This window comes from Coffea arabica, chromosome 5c, assembly GCF_036785885.1.
Source record: "Coffea arabica cultivar ET-39 chromosome 5c, Coffea Arabica ET-39 HiFi, whole genome shotgun sequence".
Taxonomy (NCBI): Eukaryota; Viridiplantae; Streptophyta; class Magnoliopsida; order Gentianales; family Rubiaceae; genus Coffea; species Coffea arabica.
The window spans coordinates 31,380,119-31,405,519 of NC_092319.1; the positions used below are offsets into that span (position 1 = coordinate 31,380,119).

Consider the following 25,401-nt stretch of genomic DNA (forward strand, 5'->3'; position numbering starts at 1 on the left):
CTTGTCAATTTGAAAAACAAACAAAGGTCTCTTTTAAATCAAAAAAATGTGTTTCTAATTCTAGACCTTTAAAACTTTTACTTTTGGATTTATTTGGACCAATTCAAGTTACAAGTTTAGGTGAAAAATGATTTATTTTTGTAATTGTTGATAATTATTCTAGTACACTTAGGTGTTATTTCTTGTTCATAAAGATGAAACCTTCGAAAACTTTGTATTTTTATTTTTCAAAGTTTAAAATTTGATGAATTTGACTATTGTGAAAATTAGAAGTAACAATGGTGCTGAATTTAAATATTATAATTTTTTGAAATTTTGTGATCTGTGACAACCCCACCTCCCCCTAGGACGTAACCCAAAGGTTTGGCGGACCACCTGCCCAACTCCTGTCAGGACTCATTACAATAAATTCTCAAAATAAACTTTCAAGCTTCCAAATTTAACATCCGAGTTCTACAATTCAACCAAAATTCAAGCTTATTTACAAACCAAAAGTGAAATGTAAGATACACTCCCAAATATCAAAATACAATTTGTCTGCCAAAAGTACATGTGCAAGAGGATCATTACACTCTAGTTCAAACTTATCCACTCCGAACCTTAACTCCTGTAAGAAAAATAACTAATGAGATGAGTTTACGCCCAGTGAGATTCCAAGATAATATGCAAACAAAGTAGCAAGTTGGTAGTTACATACATCACAATCTCAAAACAAGCTCAAATCAAAGCAAGTAGACATTCACAAAACAAGTCATTCACATTTCAAGTAAATAAGTCGGATAAGCGATTAACACTTTTATGCATAAGGATACAGTCTGCTCTCAGGAGCAGGTTCCACAGCAGTTTGTCCGGGATCCGTTGACACTCCATTAACCATAACATACAGTGACAATATCCAGTAGAACACCACTTCACTCCAGTCTCCATCCACCATTCATCCCCCTATCGGGCCCGCACTCCAAACATGATAAATAGTAGAAAGAATACTCGAGTATACCAAATCTAAAGGATGCCTCCAATGGATAAAACAATAAACACTACCCATGATTCGTCAATTTCCTCAACCAAGCCCTTATTGGCTCGATTCGACTAACTAACCAATGGGATTTGGGATTCCAGATACTTCACTTGTATTTTAAGTCAATCACTCAGTAGAGTCATGATAAACACTTGTAAAACACTTGAGTATTGCATTTCAAGTCCCTCAGTATAGTCGATGGGATAACATACCCAAACGGCTTCAAGTCAAGCACATATATATCATTTCACATGTAAACAGTAGAACAGTGATCCAGTTAAATTTGTAAACAACACTTCCATAAATATACTTCCTTTAACTTTAATCACTTCATATATCGAATGAATCTCAAAAGAAAAGAAGAAAGAGATGTTTCCTAGCCATTTTACCTCAAAACCCTAAGAGGAAAAGTAAACCAAGGTCTTTCTTCCTCCAAAAACTCCACCAAGAGCTTCCATCCAAGCTTGCTTCACGGTTTGTCAGAGTAGATTAGGGTTTCTCATTGGAGATCTCTCTAATCAAGCAAGAATCAAGCAAGAACTTGAGGAGTTTTTTCATGTCTTCTCTCTCCAAAATTTCGTCCACCAAGAAAGGAAAAAAAAGGAAATGGAAGCTTAAATGAAGATAAAGATAAAGCTTTAGGGTTAAATTTCCAGCCTTGATGTCGTTGAGGTTGAGCTATGGATATGTCGAAATTTGATAACTTTTGTGGCCTAGAACTTGTACCACATGTACACTATAACACGTTACTTTGATTGATTGTGACTTTCCAAGGAACTAGAGTTGGAAATTGGAGGCTTAACTTGAGGCATCTAGGGGCTAGGTTGCTGGAATTTTTCTCTTGTTGGTTAAGTGTGTGAGAGTGAGAGTTGAGGTGTAAATATAGGATGATTTGGACCTGCTTTGCTCAAAGTTACTTGAGAACACCTTGACTGTTACATATAAGTTGGAATTTTGCCAAAACCATGCATTTTTTAAACGGTTTTGTCGTTTCTCTTCAAAAAGCTATGCTTATACTTCACATATGTGTTTGCTTGAGATACAAATGTCGTATGGAAGTTCATGAGCTATCTTTATGTAGTATTCCTTTAATGTTACAAGTTAAATGCATGCATTTTGAAACCCTATCCTGGAAGTGTGATAGCTTCTTGCTATATGATCATTGATCACCGATTTCGAGTATGGCCAAGAGGCAGATACTCAGTTTGACATTTCTAAACCTTAATTGGTTGGTGAGTGTTTCAATAGCATGGTCTGACTTGTACTTGATTTGAATGTTATTTTGATTAGATTATGAATTGATTGGAATGCTAGCTCTCTTGAATTGACATTGGCTAGGCGAGTGTGTATTTTATTGCACTCGACCTAATTTGACTGGATCACTGTTCTACTATTTACATGTGAAATGATATATATGTGCTTAACTTGAAGTCGTTTGGGTATGTTATCCCATCAACTATACTGAGGGACTTGAAATGCAACACTCAAGTGTTTATCATGACTCCACTGAGTGATTGACTTGAAATGCAAGTGAAGTGCTTGGGATTTCAAACCCCATTGGCTAGTTAGTCGAATCGAGCCAGCAAGAGTTTGGTCGAGAAGATTGACGAATCATGGGTAATGTTTATTGTTTTATCCATTGGATGCATCCTTTGGATTTGGTATACTCAAATATTACCTCTACTGTTTATCATATTTGGAGTGCAGACCCAATAGGGAGATGAATAGTGGATGGAGGCTGGAGTAAAGCGGAGTTCTACTGAATATTGTCACTGTATATTATGGTTGACGGAGTGTCAACGGATTCCAGACAAGCTAGTGTGGAACTTGCTCTTGAGAGCAAACTGTATCCTTATGCGTGAAAGTGTTAATCGCTTATCCGACTTGTTTACTTGAAATGTGATTGACTTGTCTTGTGAATGTTTACTTGCTTTGATTTTAGCTTGCTTTGAGATTGTGATGTATGTACCTGCCAACTTGCTACTTTGTTTGCATATTGTCTTGGAACCTCAATAGGCGTAAGCTCATCCCATTAGTTGTTTTCCTTACAGGAGTTGAGGTCCGAAGCGGATAAGCTTGAACTAGAGTGTAATGATCCTCTTGCACATGTACTTTTGGCAAACAGCTTGTATTTTGATATTTGGTGGTGTATCTTATGTTTCACTTTTAGTTTGTAAATAAGCTTGAATTTTGGTTGAATTTTAGAACTCGGATGTTAAATTTGGAGGCTTGAAAGGTTATTTTGAAAATTTATTGTAGTGAGTCCTGGTGGGAGTTGGGCAGGGGGTCCGCCAAACCCTTGGGTATATCGTAGGGGGAGATGAGGTCGTCACATGATCACAATGGTATTTCGCATGATTTTTCAACTGCTAAGATCCTTCAACAAAATGGTGTTGTTCAAAACAAAATAGAACTCTTCAAGAAGCTGCAAGAATAATCATAAATGAATGTGATTTTTTAAAATATTTTTGGGTTGAAGCAGTTAATACAACTTATTATGTTATGAATAGAGTATTCTTGAGACCAATTTTAAACAAAATTTCTCATGAACTTTTATTTGGCAAAAAGTCAATTGTTGGTTATTTCAAAATCTTTGGTTGTAAGTGTTTTATCTTGAATATAAAAAAGCATTTTGGAAAATTGATGAGAAAATAGATGAAGGTATTTTCTTGGGTTATTCTAGTGATAAAAAGGTTTATAAAGTATATAATAGAAGAACACTTGTTATTAAAAAAGCTATTTATGTAATTTTTGATGAAACTAATGATATTACCATCAAGAATACTTGTGAAGATGATGATATAGGTTTGCAAGAAAAGTTTGAAAAATTGATCATCCAAAATGAAGAAAATGTTTCAAAAGAAAGCAATCCTCAAGGCATGGAACAAGAAGAAGACAATAAAGATGATTATCCCCCAAAGGATCTTCTTAAGGTTTGGAAGTTTGCACAGCATCATTCAAAGGATTTAATCATAGGTGATTCATCCAAGAGGGTAAAAACTTGCTCTTCTACTAAATTTCTTGTAGAGAATTTTGGTTTATTTTCACAATTTGAACCTAAGAATGTGAATGAGGTTTTAAAAGATGATAGTTCGATCATAACTATGCAAGAAGAATTGAACCAATTTGAAAGGAATAATATTTGAACTTTAGTTGAAAGGCCTTTAGATCACTCAATAATTGGAATTAAATAGGTATTTAGGAATAAGTTGAATGATAGAGGTGAAATTGTTAGAAATAAAACTAGATTGGTAGTTAAAGAATATGTACAAGAAGAAGGAATTGATTTTGATGAAACATTTGTTTCCGTAACTAGATTGGAATCCATTAGGATGTTTCTTGCCTGCGCTTGTTATAAAGGTTTCAAATTATTTCAAATAGATGTTAAAAGTGTTTTTTTAATGATTTTATTGATGAAAAAGTGTATGTTGAGCAAGCTCCCAATTTTAAAAATAAAAAATTTCAAATAATGTTTTCAAACTTACAAAGGCGTTATATGGTTTGAAACAAGTTTCAAGGGTTTGGTACGAAAGGTTAAATGGATTTTTGATTGAAAATGAATTTAAAAAAGGAGATGTAATACCACTTTTTTACAAAATTTTGCATAAATATGTGGATGATATTATATTTGGTATCACTAATTAGTGTTTGTGCAAGAAATTTTCAAATATAATGCAAAGGGAGTTTGAGAGGAGTATAATGGGAGAAATGAATTTCTTCCTTGGATTACAAATTCACCGAACTCAAGAGGGAGTTTTCATTAACCAAACCAACTACACAAATGAACTACTCAAGAGGTTTGGAATGGAAGACTCAAGATGAGTTGGAACTCCAATGTGTACATCTACCAAACTTGATAAGGATGAAGAAGACACTAAAGTAAATGAAAAATCCTATAGAGGTATGATTGGTAATTTTCTTCATTTAATTGCAAATAGACCATATGTTATGTTTGTTGTAGAATCTCATTTAATTGCCATTAAGCATATTTTTACATGTTTGAAATATACATTGAAATATGGTTTGTGATATCATAAATCTAAGAGTTTTGCCTCAATTGATTTTTCAGATGTTGATATTGCCAGATGTAGAGTAGATAGAAAAAACACCAGTGACACTTGCCATTATTTTTGTGATTGTTTAGTGTCATTTTTTAGCAAGAAACAAGATGCCATTTCAGTGCCTACTGTGGAAACCGAATATATAGCTAGCGGTGCATGTTGTGCTCAATTCATGTGGATGAAATATACTTTAACTTTTGTTTGAAGTTTTATAACAACACTAGTACCATTAATTTGACTAAAAATTCCATTCAAGAACCAAAAATATAGATGTTAAGCACTATTTCCTTTGTGATTTGATTCAAAGAAGTGAAATTTGTATAAAATATATTTGTTCAAAAGATCAAATAGCTAATATTTTCACAAAAACTTTACCTTTGGATTAGTTTTTATACTTAAGAATGAAATTGGGTGTTTTAAATAAAAATTTTTGAAAATCTTTAGTGTCAACCATTACTGGACGTTTGATAAAGTTTTAAGCATCCTTTTAGATTTTGAGAATCAGATGAAATATTGTTCAAATGTCCGATACATTAAAATTTATGTTTTTTAAGGGTTTTGGACAGTCATTTCTTCCATATTCTTCTCAAAATTAGGGAATAGAGAACTTCAAATCCTAACTCCTCTCACCTCAAATTTTCCTAACCAATTGATTTTCACTCAAAATTGATTTGATTAAGAGGTTCCTTACTCTCTAAAATGTCTGTTCTCATCCAAATCTTTTCAAAATAATTTCATTTTGGCAAAAATTTGTACGCAACCCAAAATTTTCAAATCTTAAAAATTGCCTCTGCAACCAAATTTGTAGTTATTTCTTCACTTAAAAGTATTACCTATCGCTATTAGGCTCTGCATTCACTACACCCACTATACATTCACATGGTTCGCACACGAGCAGCATCTTTTTCTATCGGACAATTAATTGCAAGGCAAATTGCCTCAACCAAGACTCCAACCCATCGCAATTCAACTCGAAATTAGTAGAGGGATGTTCAAGGTGTTGAAAACATGCAAGAGTCATAGCAAATGCAGCAGCAGCAGCAATAACAACAACAACAACCTTAGTAACTTCTCATATTCATTGACGGTGTGGTTGAGGAAAAATATGCTTTAGTATCCCGAAAGGGATTCATCACTCAAAGGTTTATCAACTCTTTTGACTTTGAAAAATTTATCTTTCAATCCGTTCTTGAATACTTTAAGTTTCAAAAATGGCTACACTTGCTCACTTTTCCCAACACTTATTACTTGAAAATGGTGTACCGATTTTTTGCTAATCTTAGGAAGGGTAGGTCTCGCACTAAAATTGTTTCTCGTATGAATGGTGTTGACATTCGCTTTGATCCTAATATAGTAAATCTGATTTTAAACACAAAAGTAGAATAAGGATATTGGAGTAGAATTGCCAATTTTTTCTCCTATGAAGAATTTTTCACTACTACCCATCATTTTGATGTTGCTAAGTTAATGACGTACTTCAAAACCCGTTTTAACATACCTGCTGAGGCTAAATTGAATTACCTTCATCCTATTCGTCTTATTATCTTTACTATGATTTCCAATCTTTTGGTTCCTACTGATGGTCATACGACATATGCGAATAACATGGAACTCTACTTGTTCTATTGTGTAATGGAGAAAATTTGCATTGATTTTGGTTTTGACATGTATCGCTTCCTACTTAAACTTAGTACTGATACACGTAGAAACTTTTTTACGCAAAATTTCTCATGCCCATTTTCAAACATTTTAATGTTCCCTTTATCAATTTTTTTCCGAAGGGAAACTCTACTTGTTTCTTCAACAAAAACTATTTTGAAAGAACATCAGGTTTGTTCATGACTCTTGGGTTTATAAAGAGGTTGGTTCAGAATCTCGTTCCAAGCATTTCATGATACCCCAACCACTTCATCTCATCCTTCTAAACGTGCTACAGTTGAGTCTCCCTTCACCATTTACCCTTGTACTCCTTCCACTTTTCCCTCTACTTCCTTTTCGAACCCAGTGATGAATCTCCTCTTTGAGCCTATGAAAAATTTGCTCTTCCCACCTCCACCTCAATACAAGACTCCTGGTCAAGAGAAGAAATCATGAGAGAAGCTTTTGAACACTCAAGCTACTCCTTAAATCACTTCTCAAGGTGCATAAGGCACACCACAAAATGTACAAGTAGCACAAGTCTCAGCAAAAGCTACGGTAGCTTAAAATCGAGGCCATTCTAGAGGAGAAGGATGAAGCTATTGAAGAAGAGCTCAATGCATCAGAATTTTGCCTTGCAACGAGAAGGCCGAGATCATCACGCATATAATTTTAGATCCCTTAGTCCCTAGTTGCCATCTTCATGTAGTTTTAGGTATCCTAGAGCTCACAGTCCTATACATTTCATATAGGGTGGATAGCCTTCCTTTTTTATTTGACACCTTATATATGCTATTTTTGGATGCTTTAATATTTTGGTTATGTTTTAGGCACCTTGATATACTTTGATATTTTGGCTATGTTAATGTAACTTTGATTATGTTTTGCTTAATGTGTTATCCTTCAAACCTTTTGGCAAATCAGTTTGGTCTTGTTGACAGAGAGTTTACTCTCATTTTTAGAGGATACTCTGTCCAATTTTTTTCAAATTCATATATTTTTTTATTGATGACAAAAAGGGAGAGAAATAATAAAGGATTGCTAACATATGTTAATTAAAAATTTGGTTGAGAGAGAGTAAATCTTTTTGGTATTCAAGGTTTATTTTATACTTATGTTGAGGAGGAGGAGTAATTCTTTTTGGTATTCAAGGTTATTTTATCCTTATGTTGAGGAGGGGGAGTAATTCCTTTTGGTATTCAATGCTTATGTTGAGGGAGGGCATATTTATTTGTAAGTAATTTCAAATATTTTTAAAATCATCCTTTGTTTTATCATCATCAAAAAAGGAAAGAATGTTGAAATTGATCCTTGATTTTGATGACAACTAAAACAAATTGATGATTTAGACAAATAATTTCTTGTGAGAAAGATTTGAAACCATTGAAACAAAGAACTGATTAAGGTTTTGGATGCTCACATCAAAGTATCGAATGTCTACTAATCAATGAGAAAATTTCGAATGAAAGCTGTTAGATACTTCACAAGAGTATAGGACATTCGATAGTCAAAAAGATCTATCAGACATAATGTGACAGCCCCACCTTCCCCCTAAGGCGAACCAAAGAGGTTAGCGGACTGCCTGCCCAACTCTCGCTAGGACTAACGGTGCAGGCAAACACGATCTAAGACGTTTCGGGAAAATAACACGCGCTCACACAAGCCAAAATCGCAAAATAGCCAAACGCAAACTAAACCGTCGGTGAATAGTAGGTGCCATGTCATATAACTCGGAAAAACATTTCCAAACTAAATAGGACACATAAACGGGGTTAAACAGTGTTATACACATACGTTTGTAAATTTACAAAATAAAAGGGAGATAATTAGATCAAAATACATTTAGGATTTTGCCCAAAAGGAGCTATTCAAATTACATTCACATAAGCTCAACTCGGCAACCAACATTCATAACCTTTCCAAAAGTATTCAAATTCCTGTAAGGAAAACAAAAGAAATAGAGTGAGCTTACGTCCAGTGAGATACTACCACTCAAGCAACGAAAATCATATAAGCAGATAGCATTTCATTCCAATTCATCTAATAAAAGTAAGCCAAGAGTACACATCAATAAAATTGGTAAAAGGATACAGACGGCTCTCAAGAGCCCATTTCCTTGCTTGTATACTTGATCGGACTTCATTGACCCTCCGTCAATGTTTACGAATAACCAACCGTAGGCTCCACTTTACTTCCATTCCTTCCACCCAACATACCCCTACCGGGCCCGAACTCCATACAGTATAAATTTGGTAATACTCGAGTATATCGGAATCGAGAGTCTCATACTACAAGATTCCATATAACAGTCCCCATGGCTCGTCAATTTTCACGACCAAACCCTTGCCGGCTCGATTCAATTGACCACCAATAGGGTTGAGCTCAGTGATAACAGTAAGGCCGTTGGATACTCGTCCATACGACACCAATTCAAGTATTTGCATGTATCATTCAATTTCACGGTAAATAGTCATATATAATACAAAAGGGGTGAGAGCGGTCAAGTACACCCTCACTTTAATCAGTTTCAACAGTGCAAATAAACATTCAAGGCATCAAGTTCAAATATAACAAAGCCACACAGTAACAAACATGTGAGTAGTGCACTCACCAAGCAAGCAAGTGGAATTTCGTAAACTTCCGCCCAAAGAGCGTCTTTAATCACCGTCACGCCCTAAAATTTTCAATTAAACACAATAAAACTCGATTACAAGTCATAAACCAATTCCACATACTACCAAAAATAAGGCTTCATTAGAACGTATAAGTACTAAAGTAAGCTAGGGAAAGTCCGGAAATGAGAGTTAAGCTCTAAGACCTCAAAATAGTTTTGACGTCATTAAGCGTATTGGACACAACCGGCACTACGATTATCAGATGGATGTACACGATACACCGTTTCGAAGCTAACAGGAAGGGCTACAATGTTGAAGAAGACCACTCAGTCCAGTTTACAATGTTTTTAGGTCAAATTTACCAAAACAACCACAAATTTTCCAATTCAAAGTTTACTGTGGCAGTCCTGATTCATTCGGTCATATCTTAGCATATACAACTCCAATTCAAGTGATTCCAAAGCCATTTGAAAGCTACGACACAAGTCTATAAGTCTTAAGAAGACATCAACAACCAAATCAGTAGCATTCTTGGTCAAAGCGACCAATTACAGAAGCCGATTAGCATGTTCGGGTAAAAACAGGGCAGTAGGGGTATTTCGGTCTTTTCATAGGCTACATTGCTCCGATTGGCCTAAAATTTTGTAAGAAACTATAAAATATCATTCCTTACCACTTTTATGTTTTAACCCAAGGCTAATTCGGCCTCTAACTAGGTCCAATAGTGCCGGGCAGAATGGTGAAAATTTGGAACCCTAATCCGGAAATTTCGGTTCAAAGCGGAAATTCGAAATTTCCCGCAAATAGCTACAATTTACACACCAAGGCTTCATTATAAACCATTCCCAACCATCATCCATGGCCACACAATATTAATCATATTAAAATAGAAAAATCCCAAATAAATATAAAACTTCACCAATTTCAACCAAAAGTCACAAAATAACACAAAAAATTATCTCTTTAACTCACATAAGGTACCAATTGGACATTATTAGGATCAAGGGAAGGTTCCTTGGTCACATACCTTGCAAACCCAAGAAAAGACCCAATTTAGCACCTTGCTCCTCCAAACCACTTCACAACCAAGCTTAATACCACTAAACTAAGAGGTTTTATGGAGTAATTTGAAGATTAACCGATTGGAATGAAAGATTGAGCTAGATTAGAAGTAAGAAATTGAAGAGGTTTTTCTTCTTTTCTCTCTAGAGAGAGCTGGCCATGAGCTTGAATTTTTGAGGGATTTTTGGGTCAATTTTTGATTTATTTGGTAAAGCAATGAATAGTGGTCAAAAAGTAAGACTAGTTCTCCAAGTGACACTTGTCACTCTAATTAATACATGGTTATCCTTTTGTCTCTCCACTTTCATCCATATACCAATCTCTAATTATCTCTTAGCACCTAATAAATTAATCCCAATATCCCAAACTTAACCTAATTGGCCGAATTTTACCGAACTTTCCGCACTAGCGGGTCCCATGTCCGATATACGTTCTTAATTTCTCAAAATCTAACCGATACTAGAAAAATCATTTAAAAACTATATTTACTCATAAAAATTATTTAGAAAATTTTTTCTAATAAAGAAAATGCATAAAAGGCGTGCAAATAAATAAAATAAGGCCTAGAAATTGAGAAATTTACGGGTTCTCACACTCTCTCCCCCTTAAAAAAATTTCGTCGTCGAAATTTCTTACCTTGATTCACAAACAGTTCAGGGTATTCCTTTTGGATTTCTTCTTCCACCTCCCAGGTAGTCTCTTCTATCCCATGATTTCTTCACTTTTCCCAAGCGGAGTGAAAACAGCTGTGACTAACTCCAGATCGTGGGTTGTATAGTTTTTGTTCGTGGGGTTTCAATTTCTTAGAGGCAAAAGATATCACATTCTGGTTTTGCGTCAACACACACTTCAAACCTTCTCTCCTACCCAAACTCGGCAATCCTTACAAACCATACCAGTGCTCAAACGATGTTTCACCATAGGAGTACTACTTTTAGGTCGTAGGGTAGACAAGCAGGTTTTGTATCTATTCCGTACATAAAATTGGGGTTGATAAATGAATGAGTAACACCGGGATCTACTAAGATTTTTGCAAATCGGTGAAATACCGAAATCGTACCTTCCTCAATTTCAGAAAAATCGGGGACCTGTTATGGCTCCAATGAATACACTCGAGCCGCTACCTTAGGTTTGATCCCTTCCACCTTGGCCGGTTTGGAATTAGTCCTCGTTGATTGCTGACTCCCCTTTCCATCTCGTGACAGGACTGGACAAGTGGCGAGCTGATGATTTGCACTTCCACAGCGCAAACATTTTCCCTCCTTCATCCAGCAATTGTCCTCCGAGTGGTTTGACTTTCCGCAATACCCGCAAGGTCCCCGTGCTGCAGAAGCCGAGCCTCCTCTCTGGCCTCTCCCCACTTGGCCGCCTCGTGACGGGCCCTCTCGTGACACTCCCGACATCCTTTCTCCTCCCGTTCCCCGCCCAAACTTGGAAGGGGTACTCTCATCCCCCTGCTCCGAACTACTTCCAGGAAATTCTCACTTTTTTGTCTGGAAGTTTCTCACCTGTAACCTAGCATTCTCTACTCGTTGCGCCTTCTCTACTGCATCGCTGAAGGCGTTAATTTGGGCTACTGCGAGGTCCTTCTGGATTTCTACGTTCAGACCTTGAACAAATCGCCGTATTCTTTGTTGCTCGGTCATGATGAATTCGGGCGCAAATTTAGATAGGCGGGTGAATTGGCTCTCATACTCCGCTACAGATTGGGCCCCCTGACGAAACCGAATAAATTCATCTTCCTTCCGCTCCTGAACTAGAGGAAAGAAGAATTTAGTATTGAATTCCCGCATAAAATTCACCCAGGTCCTGGGCGTTTGTTCCCGTTCCCATTTTTACCGAATAACGTTCCACCAGGAACGGGCCGCCCCTTCCAGTTGAAAGACGGCGAAGGTCACCTGCTTCTCCTCCGTATAATGTAGGGCGGCAAAGATATCCACCATCTTCTCTAACCACCTTTCGACCACGTCCGAATCGGGCCCCCCCGATAAACGTTGGTGGGACAAACTTCTGGAACCTCTCGAGAGCCCTATCCTCGCTCTCCATGTGATTACCGGGGTTCCCAGGGTTAGGGTTAGGGTTTTGACCCTGTTGGTGAACCACTTGGGCTAGTAAATTAGTCATTTGCTGCATGGCAGCCGCTATTTGAATGTTAGGATCAATCCTGGGTTCAGGATTAAGTCCAGATGAGATTTCCCCAGTGCCCCTTTCAGGCGTGGGTTGCCTACCCCCGTGTCCACGGCCTCGACCACTACAAGTGTCTTCCATCAATCTAAGTCAATCTAGGTCAAAAAATAAATATACTGTTAAAGGACACATAACCCTCCTTTTCGTAGCACTAAATAGGAACAATTAAACAAGATCAACTAACTAAAACAACTACCTTGTAGAGCATTTAAACACATAACACATATACATAGAACACATAACCGGGTCAAGCAATTATACAGAACAGTCAGTCAAGTACATACAAAGTCATCCTATGAAATAAAAAGAGTCCTCCAAAAGTACTATAGAAAGACTAGGTCACGAGTACAAAAGAACTCACGAAAAGCTTTTCCCCCTCTAGGGCTCCGTCCATAATCTACGAGAACAACACCATTTATATCTGAATCAAAATTGATCACGCTTAACCATACCCGAACAAACCACACAAAGTTCCATAGAATCGCATTTCTAGTTCGCCCAATCCTTTCTAACCTAGGCTCTCATCTCTTTCGTATCCGGGCGCAAGAATCCCATCTAAGATGATTCATAACTCGAGCCGGCCGGTCCCAAGCGTAAATCATCCATATTAAAAATTCCTACCCGACATACATACCTAACTTCCTCAAGTCCCATGATAATGATCCTTACACTTATGACTTGCACAGTTCATAGCTTACGCTCAAAAGAGCACTTAAACCTTTTGACGCATTCACGAAAGCAGGACCATAACACCACTTGGTCCAAGCTCTCTCCGCGCAGAGACCACGTGAACCTGGCTCTGATACCAGCTGTGACAGCCCCACCTTCCCCCTAAGGCGAACCAAAGAGGTTAGCAGACTGCCTGCCCAACTCTCGCAAGAACTAACGGTGCAGGTAAACACTATCTAAGACGTTTCGGGAAAATAACACGCGCTCACACAAGCCAAAATCGCAAAATAGCCAAACGCAAACTAAACCGTCGGTGAATAGTAGGTGCCATGTCATATAACTCGGAAAAACATTTCCAAACTAAATAGGACACATAAACGGGGTTAAACAGTGTTATACACATACGTTTGTAAATTTACAAAATAAAAGGGAGATAATTAGATCAAAATACATTTAGGGTTTTGCCCAAAAGGAGCTATTCAAATTACATTCACATAAGCTCAACTCGGCAACCAACATTCATAACCTTTCCAAAAGTATTCAAATTCCTGTAAGGAAAACAAAAGAAATAGAGTGAGCTTACGTCCAGTGAGATACTACCACTCAAGCAACGAAAATCATATAAGCAGATAGCATTTCATTCCAATTCATCTAATAAAAGTAAGCCAAGAGTACACATCAATAAAATTGGTAAAAGGATACAGACGGCTCTCAAGAGCCCATTTCCTTGCTTGTATACTTGATCGGACTTCATTGACCCTCCGTCAATGTTTACGAATAACCAACCGTAGGCTCTACTTTACTTCCATTCCTTCCACCCAACATACCCCTACCGGGCCCGAACTCCATACAGTATAAATTTGGTAATACTCGAGTATATCGGAATCGAGAGTCTCATACTACAAGATTCCATATAACAGTCCCCATGGCTCGTCAATTTTCACGACCAAACCCTTGCCGGCTCGATTCAATTGACCACCAATAGGGTTGAGCTCAGTGATAACAGTAAGGCCGTTGGATACTCGTCCATACGACACCAATTCAAGTATTTGCATGTATCATTCAATTTCACGGTAAATAGTCATATATAATACAAAAGGGGTGAGAGCGGTCAAGTACACCCTCACTTTAATCAGTTTCAACAGTGCAAATAAACATTCAAGGCATCAAGTTCAAATATAACAAAGCCACACAGTAACAAACATGTGAGTAGTGCACTCACCAAGCAAGCAAGTGGAATTTCGTAAACTTCCGCCCAAAGAGCGTCTTTAATCACCGTCACGCCCTAAAATTTTCAATTAAACACAATAAAACTCGATTACAAGTCATAAACCAATTCCACATACTACCAAAAATAAGGCTTCATTAGAACGTATAAGTACTAAAGTAAGCTAGGGAAAGTCCGGAAATGAGAGTTAAGCTCTAAGACCTCAAAATAGTTTTGATGTCATTAAGCGTATTGGACACAACCGGCACTACGATTATCAGATGGATGTACACGATACACCGTTTCGAAGCTAACAGGAAGGGCTACAATGTTGAAGAAGACCACTCAGTCCAGTTTACAATGTTTTTAGGTCAAATTTACCAAAACAACCACAAATTTTCCAATTCAAAGTTTACTGTGGCAGTCCTGATTCATTCGGTCATATCTTAGCATATACAACTCCAATTCAAGTGATTCCAAAGCCATTTGAAAGCTACGACACAAGGCTATAAGTCTTAAGAAGACATCAACAACCAAATCAGTAGCATTCTTGGTCAAAGCGACCAATTACAGAAGCCGATTAGCATGTTCGGGTAAAAACAGGGCAGTAGGGGTATTTCGGTCTTTTCATAGGCTACATTGCTCCGATTGGCCTAAAATTTTGTAAGAAACTATAAAATATCATTCCTTACCACTTTTATGTTTTAACCCAAGGCTAATTCGGCCTCTAACTAGGTCCAATAGTGCCGGGCAGAATGGTGAAAATTTGGAACCCTAATCCGGAAATTTCGGTTCAAAGCGGAAATTTTCCGCAAATAGCTACAATTTACACACCAAGGCTTCATTCTAAACCATTCCCAACCATCATCCATGGCCACACAATATTAATCATATTAAAATAGAAAAATCCCAAATAAATATAAAACTTCACCAATTTCAACCAAAAGTCACAAAATAACACAAAAAATTATCTCTTTAACTCACATAAGGTACCAATTGGACATTATTAGGATCAAGGGAAGGTTCCTTGGTCACATACCTTGCAAACCCAAGAAAAGACCCAATTTAGCACCTTGCTCCTCCAAACCACTTCACAACCAAGCTTAATACCACTAAACTAAGAGGTTTTATGGAGTAATTTGAAGATTAACCGGTTGGAATGAAAGATTGAGCTAGATTAGAAGTAAGAAATTGAAGAGGTTTTTCTTCTTTTCTCTCTAGAGAGAGCTGGCCATGAGCTTGAATTTTTGAGGGATTTTTGGGTCAACTTTTGATTTATTTGGTAAAGCAATGAATAGTGGTCAAAAAGTAAGACTAGTTCTCCAAGTGACACTTGTCACTCTAATTAATACATGGTTATCCTTTTGTCTCTCCACTCTCATCCATCTACCAACCTCTAATTATCTCTTAGCACCTAGTAAATTAATCCCAGTATCCCAAACTTAACCTAATTGGCCGAATTTTACCGAACTTTCTTCACTAGAGGGTCCCACGTCCGATATACGTTCTTAATTTCTCAAAATCTAACTGATACTAGAAAAATCATTTAAAAACTATATTTACTCATAAAAATTATTTAGAAAATTTTTTCTAATAAAGAAAATGTATAAAAGGCGTGCAAATAAATAAAATAAGGCCTAGAAATTGAGAAATTTACGGGTTCTCACACCTAAACTTTGTGGATCGGCAATTTGATAAATTTTAAAGGAACATCTCAACATTCTAATCTCTATCGGATGCAAGACCTATTGGATGCAAAAATTCTATTGACCGTTCGATAAGAATTGAGAGCATACTATCAAATGCATATATCAGGCGCAGAACAGTGGACCGGACGTCTGATACTCCTAACGACTAGTTTCTCCTACATTTAATGCATGACCATTAGAGCAAAAAAAAAAGGAAATACCATTAAGAATGGGGTAGTTACTGACATGAATACACATTAAATGCAATCTTTCAAGAGTGATTTTAGCAAGAAATACTCTCCTAACTTTTATTGTATTCTTTGTGTAATGGATAATGTTTATAACTTTTCAATTGTGAGTGAACAATTCAAAGTGTAACTTTGTGAAGGTTAACTAGATCAGTTGTAAAACCTTTTCGACTTGACCAAGGAGAAATTAGGGTGAATAAAAGGCGCACCTTCCCTTGTACAACTTTGGTTTTGCTTCACCAAATTGAACAAGCTTACTAGTGGAATTTACTTCAAGGTGAGAGAAATTTGGAAGTCTTCTTGATTTGCAATTTCCTCTCCCTCTCTTATTTTATTTCTATTAAGTTGATCAAGTGCTTCTCTTTCTTTATTCTTTTATTTTATTTATTTTTGTACTCATCAAATTCATTAATCATCTTAGAAAATTACCTTAAACTTGATTAAAATCATAATCAACTTAATTCACCCTCCTCTTAAGTTGCACTTGGACATTACATGATTGATGAGCGTCCCATACTCTAGAGCAAGTCTCTTCTGTTGCTTACATGGTTTCATCTTCTCCAAGATATTATAGAAACACTCCATCAAATAATTTTCAATAAAGTATCTCCTTGTAGTAGATGAAAAAAGGTGCTCAATGACGTATATCAACTCTTCTCTTCGGAGCTTCTGACAATTTTTCATAATTAAGATAGTAAATTATTGATTGAAGCCAATTCTCCTTCTCAACTTCAAAGACGGAAACATGGTAAATATTATCCTACTCATTACTATTTTCTTCATCAAATATTGGAGATACAATTCAACTTGGGCATATTGGAACTTTATTTCAATAAGAAGGTAGAGTGAGCATAGAAGCTAATTTTGCCAACTAATCAACTTGTTGATTGAACCTCCTTGGGACATATTCTATGGTCATATCATCTAAATAGTCCATGAGTTGTCTTGCATAGTTATGATATGAAACCAACTCAGGTTTTTTAACTTCATAGATTTCAAAAAATTGATTTACCACTTTAAAATCACCATAAACTTTAAGATACAACTGTTTCATATTTACTGCCATTTCAAGACCAAGCATCAATGTTTGATATTCGGTCATATTATTTGAACATCGACATGTCAAAGTGAAGGAATATAGTAAGATTCTGCTTGAAAAGTATAAAAAAATGACTCCAATGCTGGCTTCATCATGATGGGCAGCCCTATCGAAGTACATCGACCAAAAAGATTCAACCACTAGGGTGCCAAATTTAGTCCTTAAGTTAGATATGGAAAAGGCCTATGATAAGTTAGATTGGTCTTTTCTAATGTCAATGTTATGAGCTTTTGAATGTGGGAAATGGTTCATAGATTTGGTGTATCGTGCACTGTCCAACAATTGGTTCTCAATTTTGATAAATGGGGAGTGAGTGTTCAAGTCATTTTGGGGGGTGTGACAAGGTGATCCCCTATCTCCAATGCTATTCATTATAGCTACGGAGTTCTTGACACGTGCTATCTAGCATTTGTTTGACAAGGGGAGACGAATGTTTTATCAGACCGTGGGTGGATAGATCCCAGTATTGTCTTTTGTAGATGATACCATGATTTTTATGAGGTTATCGAGGTATTGCTTAAAAGAATTAAAAGGGTATCTAGATTGTTACCAACAAGTATCAGGATAAAGGATAAATGTTTCAAAGAGTGCCTTTCTTTGCTCTTATGCCACTCCACCATCGAAGGAACATCTAGTGCAATCACTTCTCGATTTTAGTAGGCAACAGTTTCCTATTGTTATTTGGGGGCACCGTGTTTACGGGGCGGGTGAGAAGGATGTTATTTGAAGGGATTCTCGATAAAATATGATCCAAAATACAAGACGGGAATTGTAGATTCTTATCGCATGGGGGGGAAATTAATACTGCTTCGACATGTTTAATCTCAATGCCGATTTATTTATTACATGTATTAGCATCTCCTAAGTTGCTCTTGCTTTTGGTTGAGCGTTTGTTTAACCATTTCTTGTAGGACAATAAGGTAAGGTATAAAAGAATACATTGGAAGGCATGGCAAGGTCTTCGTTTTCCTGTGGAGGAGGTGGTTTGGGCTTTAAAACCTTTTTAGCAATGATAGAAACGTTCGAGATTAAATTGTTGGTTAGATTGAGAGCTGGTGATTCGCTGTGGGCAAATTTCATGCGTCTTCCCTATTCTCACCCGATGTTGGCAGATGGGTCCAAAGGGTCTTGCACTTGGCGAAGGATTTGTGTAGTGTCAGAGAAAGTAGAACGGCACTGAGTACAAGGCAATGTGAGAGATTTCATTTATCAATCAAATTTTTTGGCATAATTGTCTCTATTTTACTAGATATACTTTCTCATATACTATAGGTCTAATCACATAATAATTGTTTCCAAATCAAATGAAAATTGAAATTTCAAATTATTTATATCATCTCACCTACATAGGAGAAACTGGCATAAAAGAGACACTGACACAAAAGAGACTTAAACTTCATGCATTTGTGGACTTAAGTGAAGTAGATATGAAAAACCTGGGTCAAATTTGAAAATTTCAACAAAATTTTGAAAACAAAATTGACAGGATTTTTCCTTAATACTAGACAAAACTCTTTGTCAGCAGACCCAAGAATCAACATTTCACAACACAAGCAAGATTTTCAACATCAAGTCCAAATATTTTAACTCTAAGCACAAAAGTAACTACTTAACACCATTTCTTCCCCCACACTTAAAATGCACATTGCCCTCAATGTGTAGGGAAAGAAAATATCAAAAAGTAAGAACAAGTTACCCCCAGTATCAGTAGCTGAGATCTAATTCAATAATGAGTTATGAACTATTGACGATCTACAGCCAATATCTACTTAAAATTGCCACAAGTCCCAAATGCAAAATGATAAGCACAAATGAAACTCCTACAATGAAAAGAGAAAAAGAGACATGGAAGCAAAAGTAAAAGCATCTAAAAATCAGCGCGTTATCTTCTTACGCAACATGTCATTGTCGATCTAAACGCAAGTGATCCTCTATTCGACATGTACGAGCGTCAATTTGGGCCAGATGAGTCTCTATGTCATCAAGGTGATCAAAAAGCTATTGTCAATTGGATTGAGGTGTTGGGGGAGGTGGAGCAAAAGTAGAGGGCCCAACTTCCTCTTGATTATGACGTGCTTTTTGTCATCTTTCCTCCCATGGCGGAGCAATGTGGTTTGTGGATATGCCCATAACATGGAAGGTAGAAAGCTTCAACTTTTCATTGGGACAGATAGTCACTCGATCAACTTCAGTCAACTTAACCCAACGTGCTCAAAAATGAGAGAAAGGAGACGGGAAAAACTAAGCTTGAAAGAAGTAGTAGGCCTTCTCGTCGTTAACCTTATATAGCTGATAATGATGCTTGAGAGTGGAATGCGGGCATAGGAGGATTTCCAATTGTGAAACATGTAGTTGAAAAAGTAGATATCACTTTTTCGAACCTCCTCGTGACCACTCTTCTTAGGAATCACATTGTGTATCATCATGTAGATTGTAAGGATCGAAAACAATCAAGAGACAAACAATGCAAAGATCATAAACGTAACAGTAAGTAAATAAAAAGGAAGGAATTGCAAACCAATTAACCACACAGCTCCTATTAAGCTTGTAGATTAATTCAACCAAGTTTCTTCAAGTTGATGAATTACAATCACTCTTGTGTACAAAGGAAGGTTCACCTCCTCCTTGCTCCGAACTCCACTCGGTCAAGTCAGGACGTTTTACTATCCCTCAGGACAACCCTCACAGAGCTACACTCATGAAGTATTCACTCACAAATGAAAAGCTTACAATGAATCTCATACCACTAAGACTACAAATCTTCTTTGAAGAGTATTTTCTCACTAAAATCTCTCTAGATCTTTTGTATCTTCAGTGTGCCAAAGTTATTTGAAGTGTCTAACCAACCACTATTTATATAGGACCAAGAAAGTGCCTCATTAATGCTTCCAACGGATAGAAAGTAGCTGAACAGTCAACTAGCCGTTGGTAGCGTCGGACATTCGATAGCCCTATTTTATGCGTCCGACAGCAGGCAGTGAGTTTGAGAAATTATTTTCAATTCTTTCAGACGTCCGGTAGGTTGGTTTTCTGCGTCCGAAGTGACACAACGATTATCGGACGTCCGATCCTGACTTCTTGAGTGTCCGACAGTTTCAGCATACTTAGTCCCCTTTCAATTGCACTTGTTCATGGAATCAAATAACTTCAAAACTGAAAGTATATCTTGAAGAAATATTAGTATGATCCATTTGTTTCGTAAACATCAAAAGATTGGGATCAAGATCAACATTCTCCCCCTTTTTGATGATGACAAAACAATGGATGGAAAGAAACAAAAATAAGTATAAGCTCCCCCTCAATCATCGCATCCAAAACTTATAATTTCAGAAAAACTCCCCCTTACACATAGCATCATCTCTCCCCCTTTTTGTCATCATAAGATGAGAGTAAAAAATCAACTATCATAATCCAACAACAATAACAGAGTATAAAAACAGAAAAATGACAGCAATCACCAACATATCACAGAGAATTTGATATCAAAAGAATAATCAACATATGACAGAAAGTTTTGACAAAGCAAACCATCTTTAGATCAGAATTGTTCTTTTCTTTCCCTTTTGATTACATACAGATTCAGTAAAATTCAAAAAACTCAGATCAAAGTATCAGAAATATCAAAAAAAATATTATGAATAAGAATCACTGCAATGATTAACAAAATCTCTTACTTGTTAGAGTTAGCATCATGTCTAACTATTCACATGCATTTCATGCCTTTTTTATATTCTTTCTGACATAGCAATCACTTTTCATGTGACCTTTTTAACAACAGAAATTACACATAACCAAAGAGTTATTCACATGAACGGATTTAATAAATCTGCTTGCCTTTTCCTATGGATAGCAAATTCGTTGGAATTAAAATTCAATATATTCTTTTGAAAACAGACTTGTTTCTTGTGTTTAAACAATTCATTTAGACCATTCATTCTTCTTTTCAAATCACCTTGTTTCTTTTTGAACAATTCACAAAGTTTTGTTTTTCTATCAAGTTCGAAATGTAAAGCAGTTTCACACTTTTTGAAGTAATCATTTTCAGTTTTCAACTTTTTATTTTGTTGAAAAAGATTTGTATTATCTCGAAACAAAAAACTAATTTTCTGTTTTAACTCCTTGTTTCTAACATAGGATTCTTTCAAACTATCATACAATTTTATAATGAAAGATTCAACATCATCATCACTTTCATCATCACTTTCAACTTGAGAGTTACAAGATATTACCTCATCATTTCCAATGGCCGCAAAAGCCAATTGAGCAGATTCTTCATCCTCTTCAATTTCACCATCGGAGTTGCACTCATTCCATGTGAATTGAAATTTGTTGAATCTTGATTTTCTTCCTTCTTTCTTCTCCATCACTGGACATTCACTTGCATAGTGTCCAGGTTGGCGGCATTCAAAGCACTTATCAGCTTGCTTTGTATTGAACTCTATCTTCCCTTTGTTTCTTAAATTGTTGGACTGATTCGGGAAGGAGTTGCTAGGTCCACTTTTTCTGAATTTTCTCTTGTTGAGTATTCTTTTGAAGCCTCGTGTGATGAGTGCAATATCACTATCATCACCTTCCATGTCATCTTCACTCACGGAGGCTGGATCATCTTCATCTTGTGAAGCCTTCAGAGCAATATTCTTTCTTACTTTCGCATCCTCCTCCTCTTGCACTTTGAATTTAAGTTTCAGCTCATAAGAGATTAGAGAATTAATAAGAGATTCAATAGGCATAGTATTCAAATCTTTAGCCTCCTCAATAGCAGTCACTTTATTTTCCTAATCATTGGACAAGACATTCAAGATTTTTCTATTTTTCTCACCTACAGAATATTTTTTTGTGGCGACCCCACTTTCCCCTAAGGCGAACCAGAGGGTTGGCGGGCCGTCTGCTTAACTCTCGCCAGGACTCATGCAAGCAAGCGAGCAAAAATCCTTCCGAATATAACCTAATCTATTACAACATCGTTTCCCTCCAAATAAGCCGGTTTCTAGAATCACATTAATTTCAGAGATAACAGTGCCTTAAGATAGCCAACGTTGATTCTTAAAATACCTTCCCGAATACAACCCAAGAAACAAAACATCAATTCAAATATATCCTTACAAGCCAAGTAACAAATTCATACAAGCCACAAACAAATCCAGGGTTTACACTTTTCCAACTTCAAGTGGCAACCTAAGGCAAAACTACAATGTTTAACTCGAATTACATTCATGAAAGTAAACAATCTAGTACTACTTCCGAGCACCTTTGGTCTCAAATCCTGTAAAAGAAAATCACAACGTGGAATGAGCTACACAACCCAGTGAGATTCCAAGACATTCTAACAGTTCAAACAAATCAAGAAAGTTGTGCATGTCATATGCATGGTTCGAGGTTACACAATGGCATGTTATCATGAGGTGATAATCATTACTCGGTAATTGCTACTTTGAAAACACATGCAGAAGTAGTACTTTTGCTGGTAACCTTACTATGAGTACAACTCATAAATTATCTAAAATCACTAACGTATTTTTGGAATGAATGACCATATAAATATATTTTCATGAATTTTTAGTCAAACAAATAGTGGCTCGTCTGACTAGAAGAATATTACAAGGATTGCTTCATCTCAGAGATTAATGCTCATGAGGAGTCTTACCCGAGAAATGTCAACTAGGAGAGCAATAACATTATTAATAGCAAAGCAAGCACAAAAGGATACAGTACTCGGTCCACTTCCCGTCCTTATAACTCCGATCGGTAACTCCTTCGGTTGGCTGGCCATCACCTTATCCCTCCAGTGGTAGTACTCGAGTATACCGAAACGGTTGTCCAGGGTTCCATCCTACCCGACCGAGCCCAGTCCTGGCTCGAGTAGGTCAGTAACCGAGGCAGGGCCCAAGTTCAGCTTATAGCTTACAACATGCATAGGTAATCAAGTAATTCGACAAAAAGTAAAATTTATCATTTGAATAGGTCGAGTGAGGTAAAGTACACACTCGCCTAACAATGATGGACAACTTCATATAACATGTGATTCATGATAATCAGGTAATCAAGTGGATACTTAGCACGTAAGCACGTAAGCAATACAAGTTGATTTCATGGGAGCATGTAATTCACGGATATCGAATAATCATATAGATTAGAAATCATGTGAGTAAATAGTCAAGTAATCAGGTAGTCATGTGGGTTGGTAAACGGTTCACGGTTAACGGTTAACGGTTGGCGGTTAACGGTTGAGTAATGACGGTTATTTGGCAGGCATTTGCCATATTAATAGGCCATCATTGGCCGTTATCCCATTTTTACCATGTGAGAGTCAAGGAGATTCACTCCAACGACGTATGCAACCATAGCATACCAAGTCATGTTATTCGAGCATTTTCGAGCATGGGTATGGTTAATATTTAACACATAGTGCTTAACACTTAGCAATCATGAAATGAGCATGTCTAAACTTATTCCATTACGTATTCCTATATGGAACACTCACCTAGTCAAACAAGCGCAATAGGTCTCAAACAAGCGTTTTAGGCGTCCGCTCCGAGTTCCTCTTGGAGATTTCCTCGATTGCCTGAGCAAACAATAATTCAAGTACCACTCAATATCACTACGAATTCTCTAGTTTTCGATGAAGATTGTACGCTAGTGCAATCTAAGAAATTAACGTGGAAACGAGCCTAAGAATTCGTGTAACTCGAGGTTCAAAAGTGGGGTTTTAAAACACAAGACAAATTTGATTTCCATCTCTGGATTCAAATGTAAAACAATCAAATGATATTGAAAGAAATGAAGAGTTCGAAACCCCTTATTTTCCTTTAAGTTAGAAAATTCCAGATTTAACAAGTAATATTTGAAAAATCATATCTTACTCTCTACAAGCCCAAAATTGGAAAACTTGGTACTATTGGAAACCTTTTTGAAAGTACAAAAAGTTCCTAGAATACACTTTTCTAAGATTCCACATGGAAAACATTAAAAAATAAGCTCAAAGTCTCTGCTTTGGTTCATAAGGCAGATTTAAGTTGGTTTTTGGCCAACTTTGAAAATTCAGCAAAATTCACTTGATTGGAACTAGCTTTTGAAATTCGGTACTCTTTTAGAGTTGCAATCCAAGTTTATAGTAAAATAAGCGGAATGAGAAATGGAGTTTTGCGCACCAAGTTACGGTAGCTCAAAGTTACTAAAAGTTTCTTGTTAAACAAGGATTTTCCAAAATCAAGTCTCGAACTTTGGTAATTTATTTGACCCATGAAACGGTCTCGGAATAATACCATAATTAGCAGTATAATACTACCATATAAGGGTTATTCCTCTGTCAAATTTCATAGAAAAATATGCACGGAAAGTCACTTAACAAAATCACTCAAGTTTCCAAAATTTTAAGGCAAGGCTGCCTTGTGTATGAAAATTTCCTTTTCTAAACTTTTGACCAAGAGAAAATCCTCTAAATATGGTTCATTTGTTGAGACAAAATCTAAAGAACATTCATGGTACCTTTGGTGGGTGTTTAACACCAAGAAATTTAATTATCAAGTCTAAACCAAGCCTTGCATCAAATCTGTCGAAAAATCAGGGTTTTCAAGAGCAGGGCAGGTTCCGTATTTTGATCACAAATCACTCAAATTAACTCAGAATTGGGCATAGTTTAAGGCGTTGGAAAATAAATTCATAAAGCTATAATTTCACAGAAGAAATCATTTTGAAATTTGGCGCGCAACTAGCTCGAATTCGAGCCACAAGTTGTAGCTTCAGCATTTTGTTCTTATAAAACAGAGAAACAGAACATCTGACTTAAAATGGTTGGTTTGGCTCACGTACATGGAACCAGAATGTGTATTTTATACTGTAGGAAAGGTTGGAATGTCTAGTTTCAAATGCCACTAACGGCACTCGATTTCGACATCGGAGCTCAAAATTA

General features: G+C 36.6%; 1 long non-coding RNA gene across 1 annotated transcript; it reads right to left on the reverse strand.

The window, feature by feature from the left end:
- Positions 1-22,645: 22,645 nt before the first annotated feature.
- Positions 22,646-24,040, reverse strand: LOC140007491 (uncharacterized). Its single transcript, XR_011814804.1, has 2 exons — positions 23,974-24,040; positions 22,646-22,755 (listed from the first exon to the last, which is right to left on the reverse strand). It is a non-coding gene; the product is annotated as an uncharacterized lncRNA (long non-coding RNA).
- Between the last annotated feature and the right edge of the window lie 1,361 nt (positions 24,041-25,401).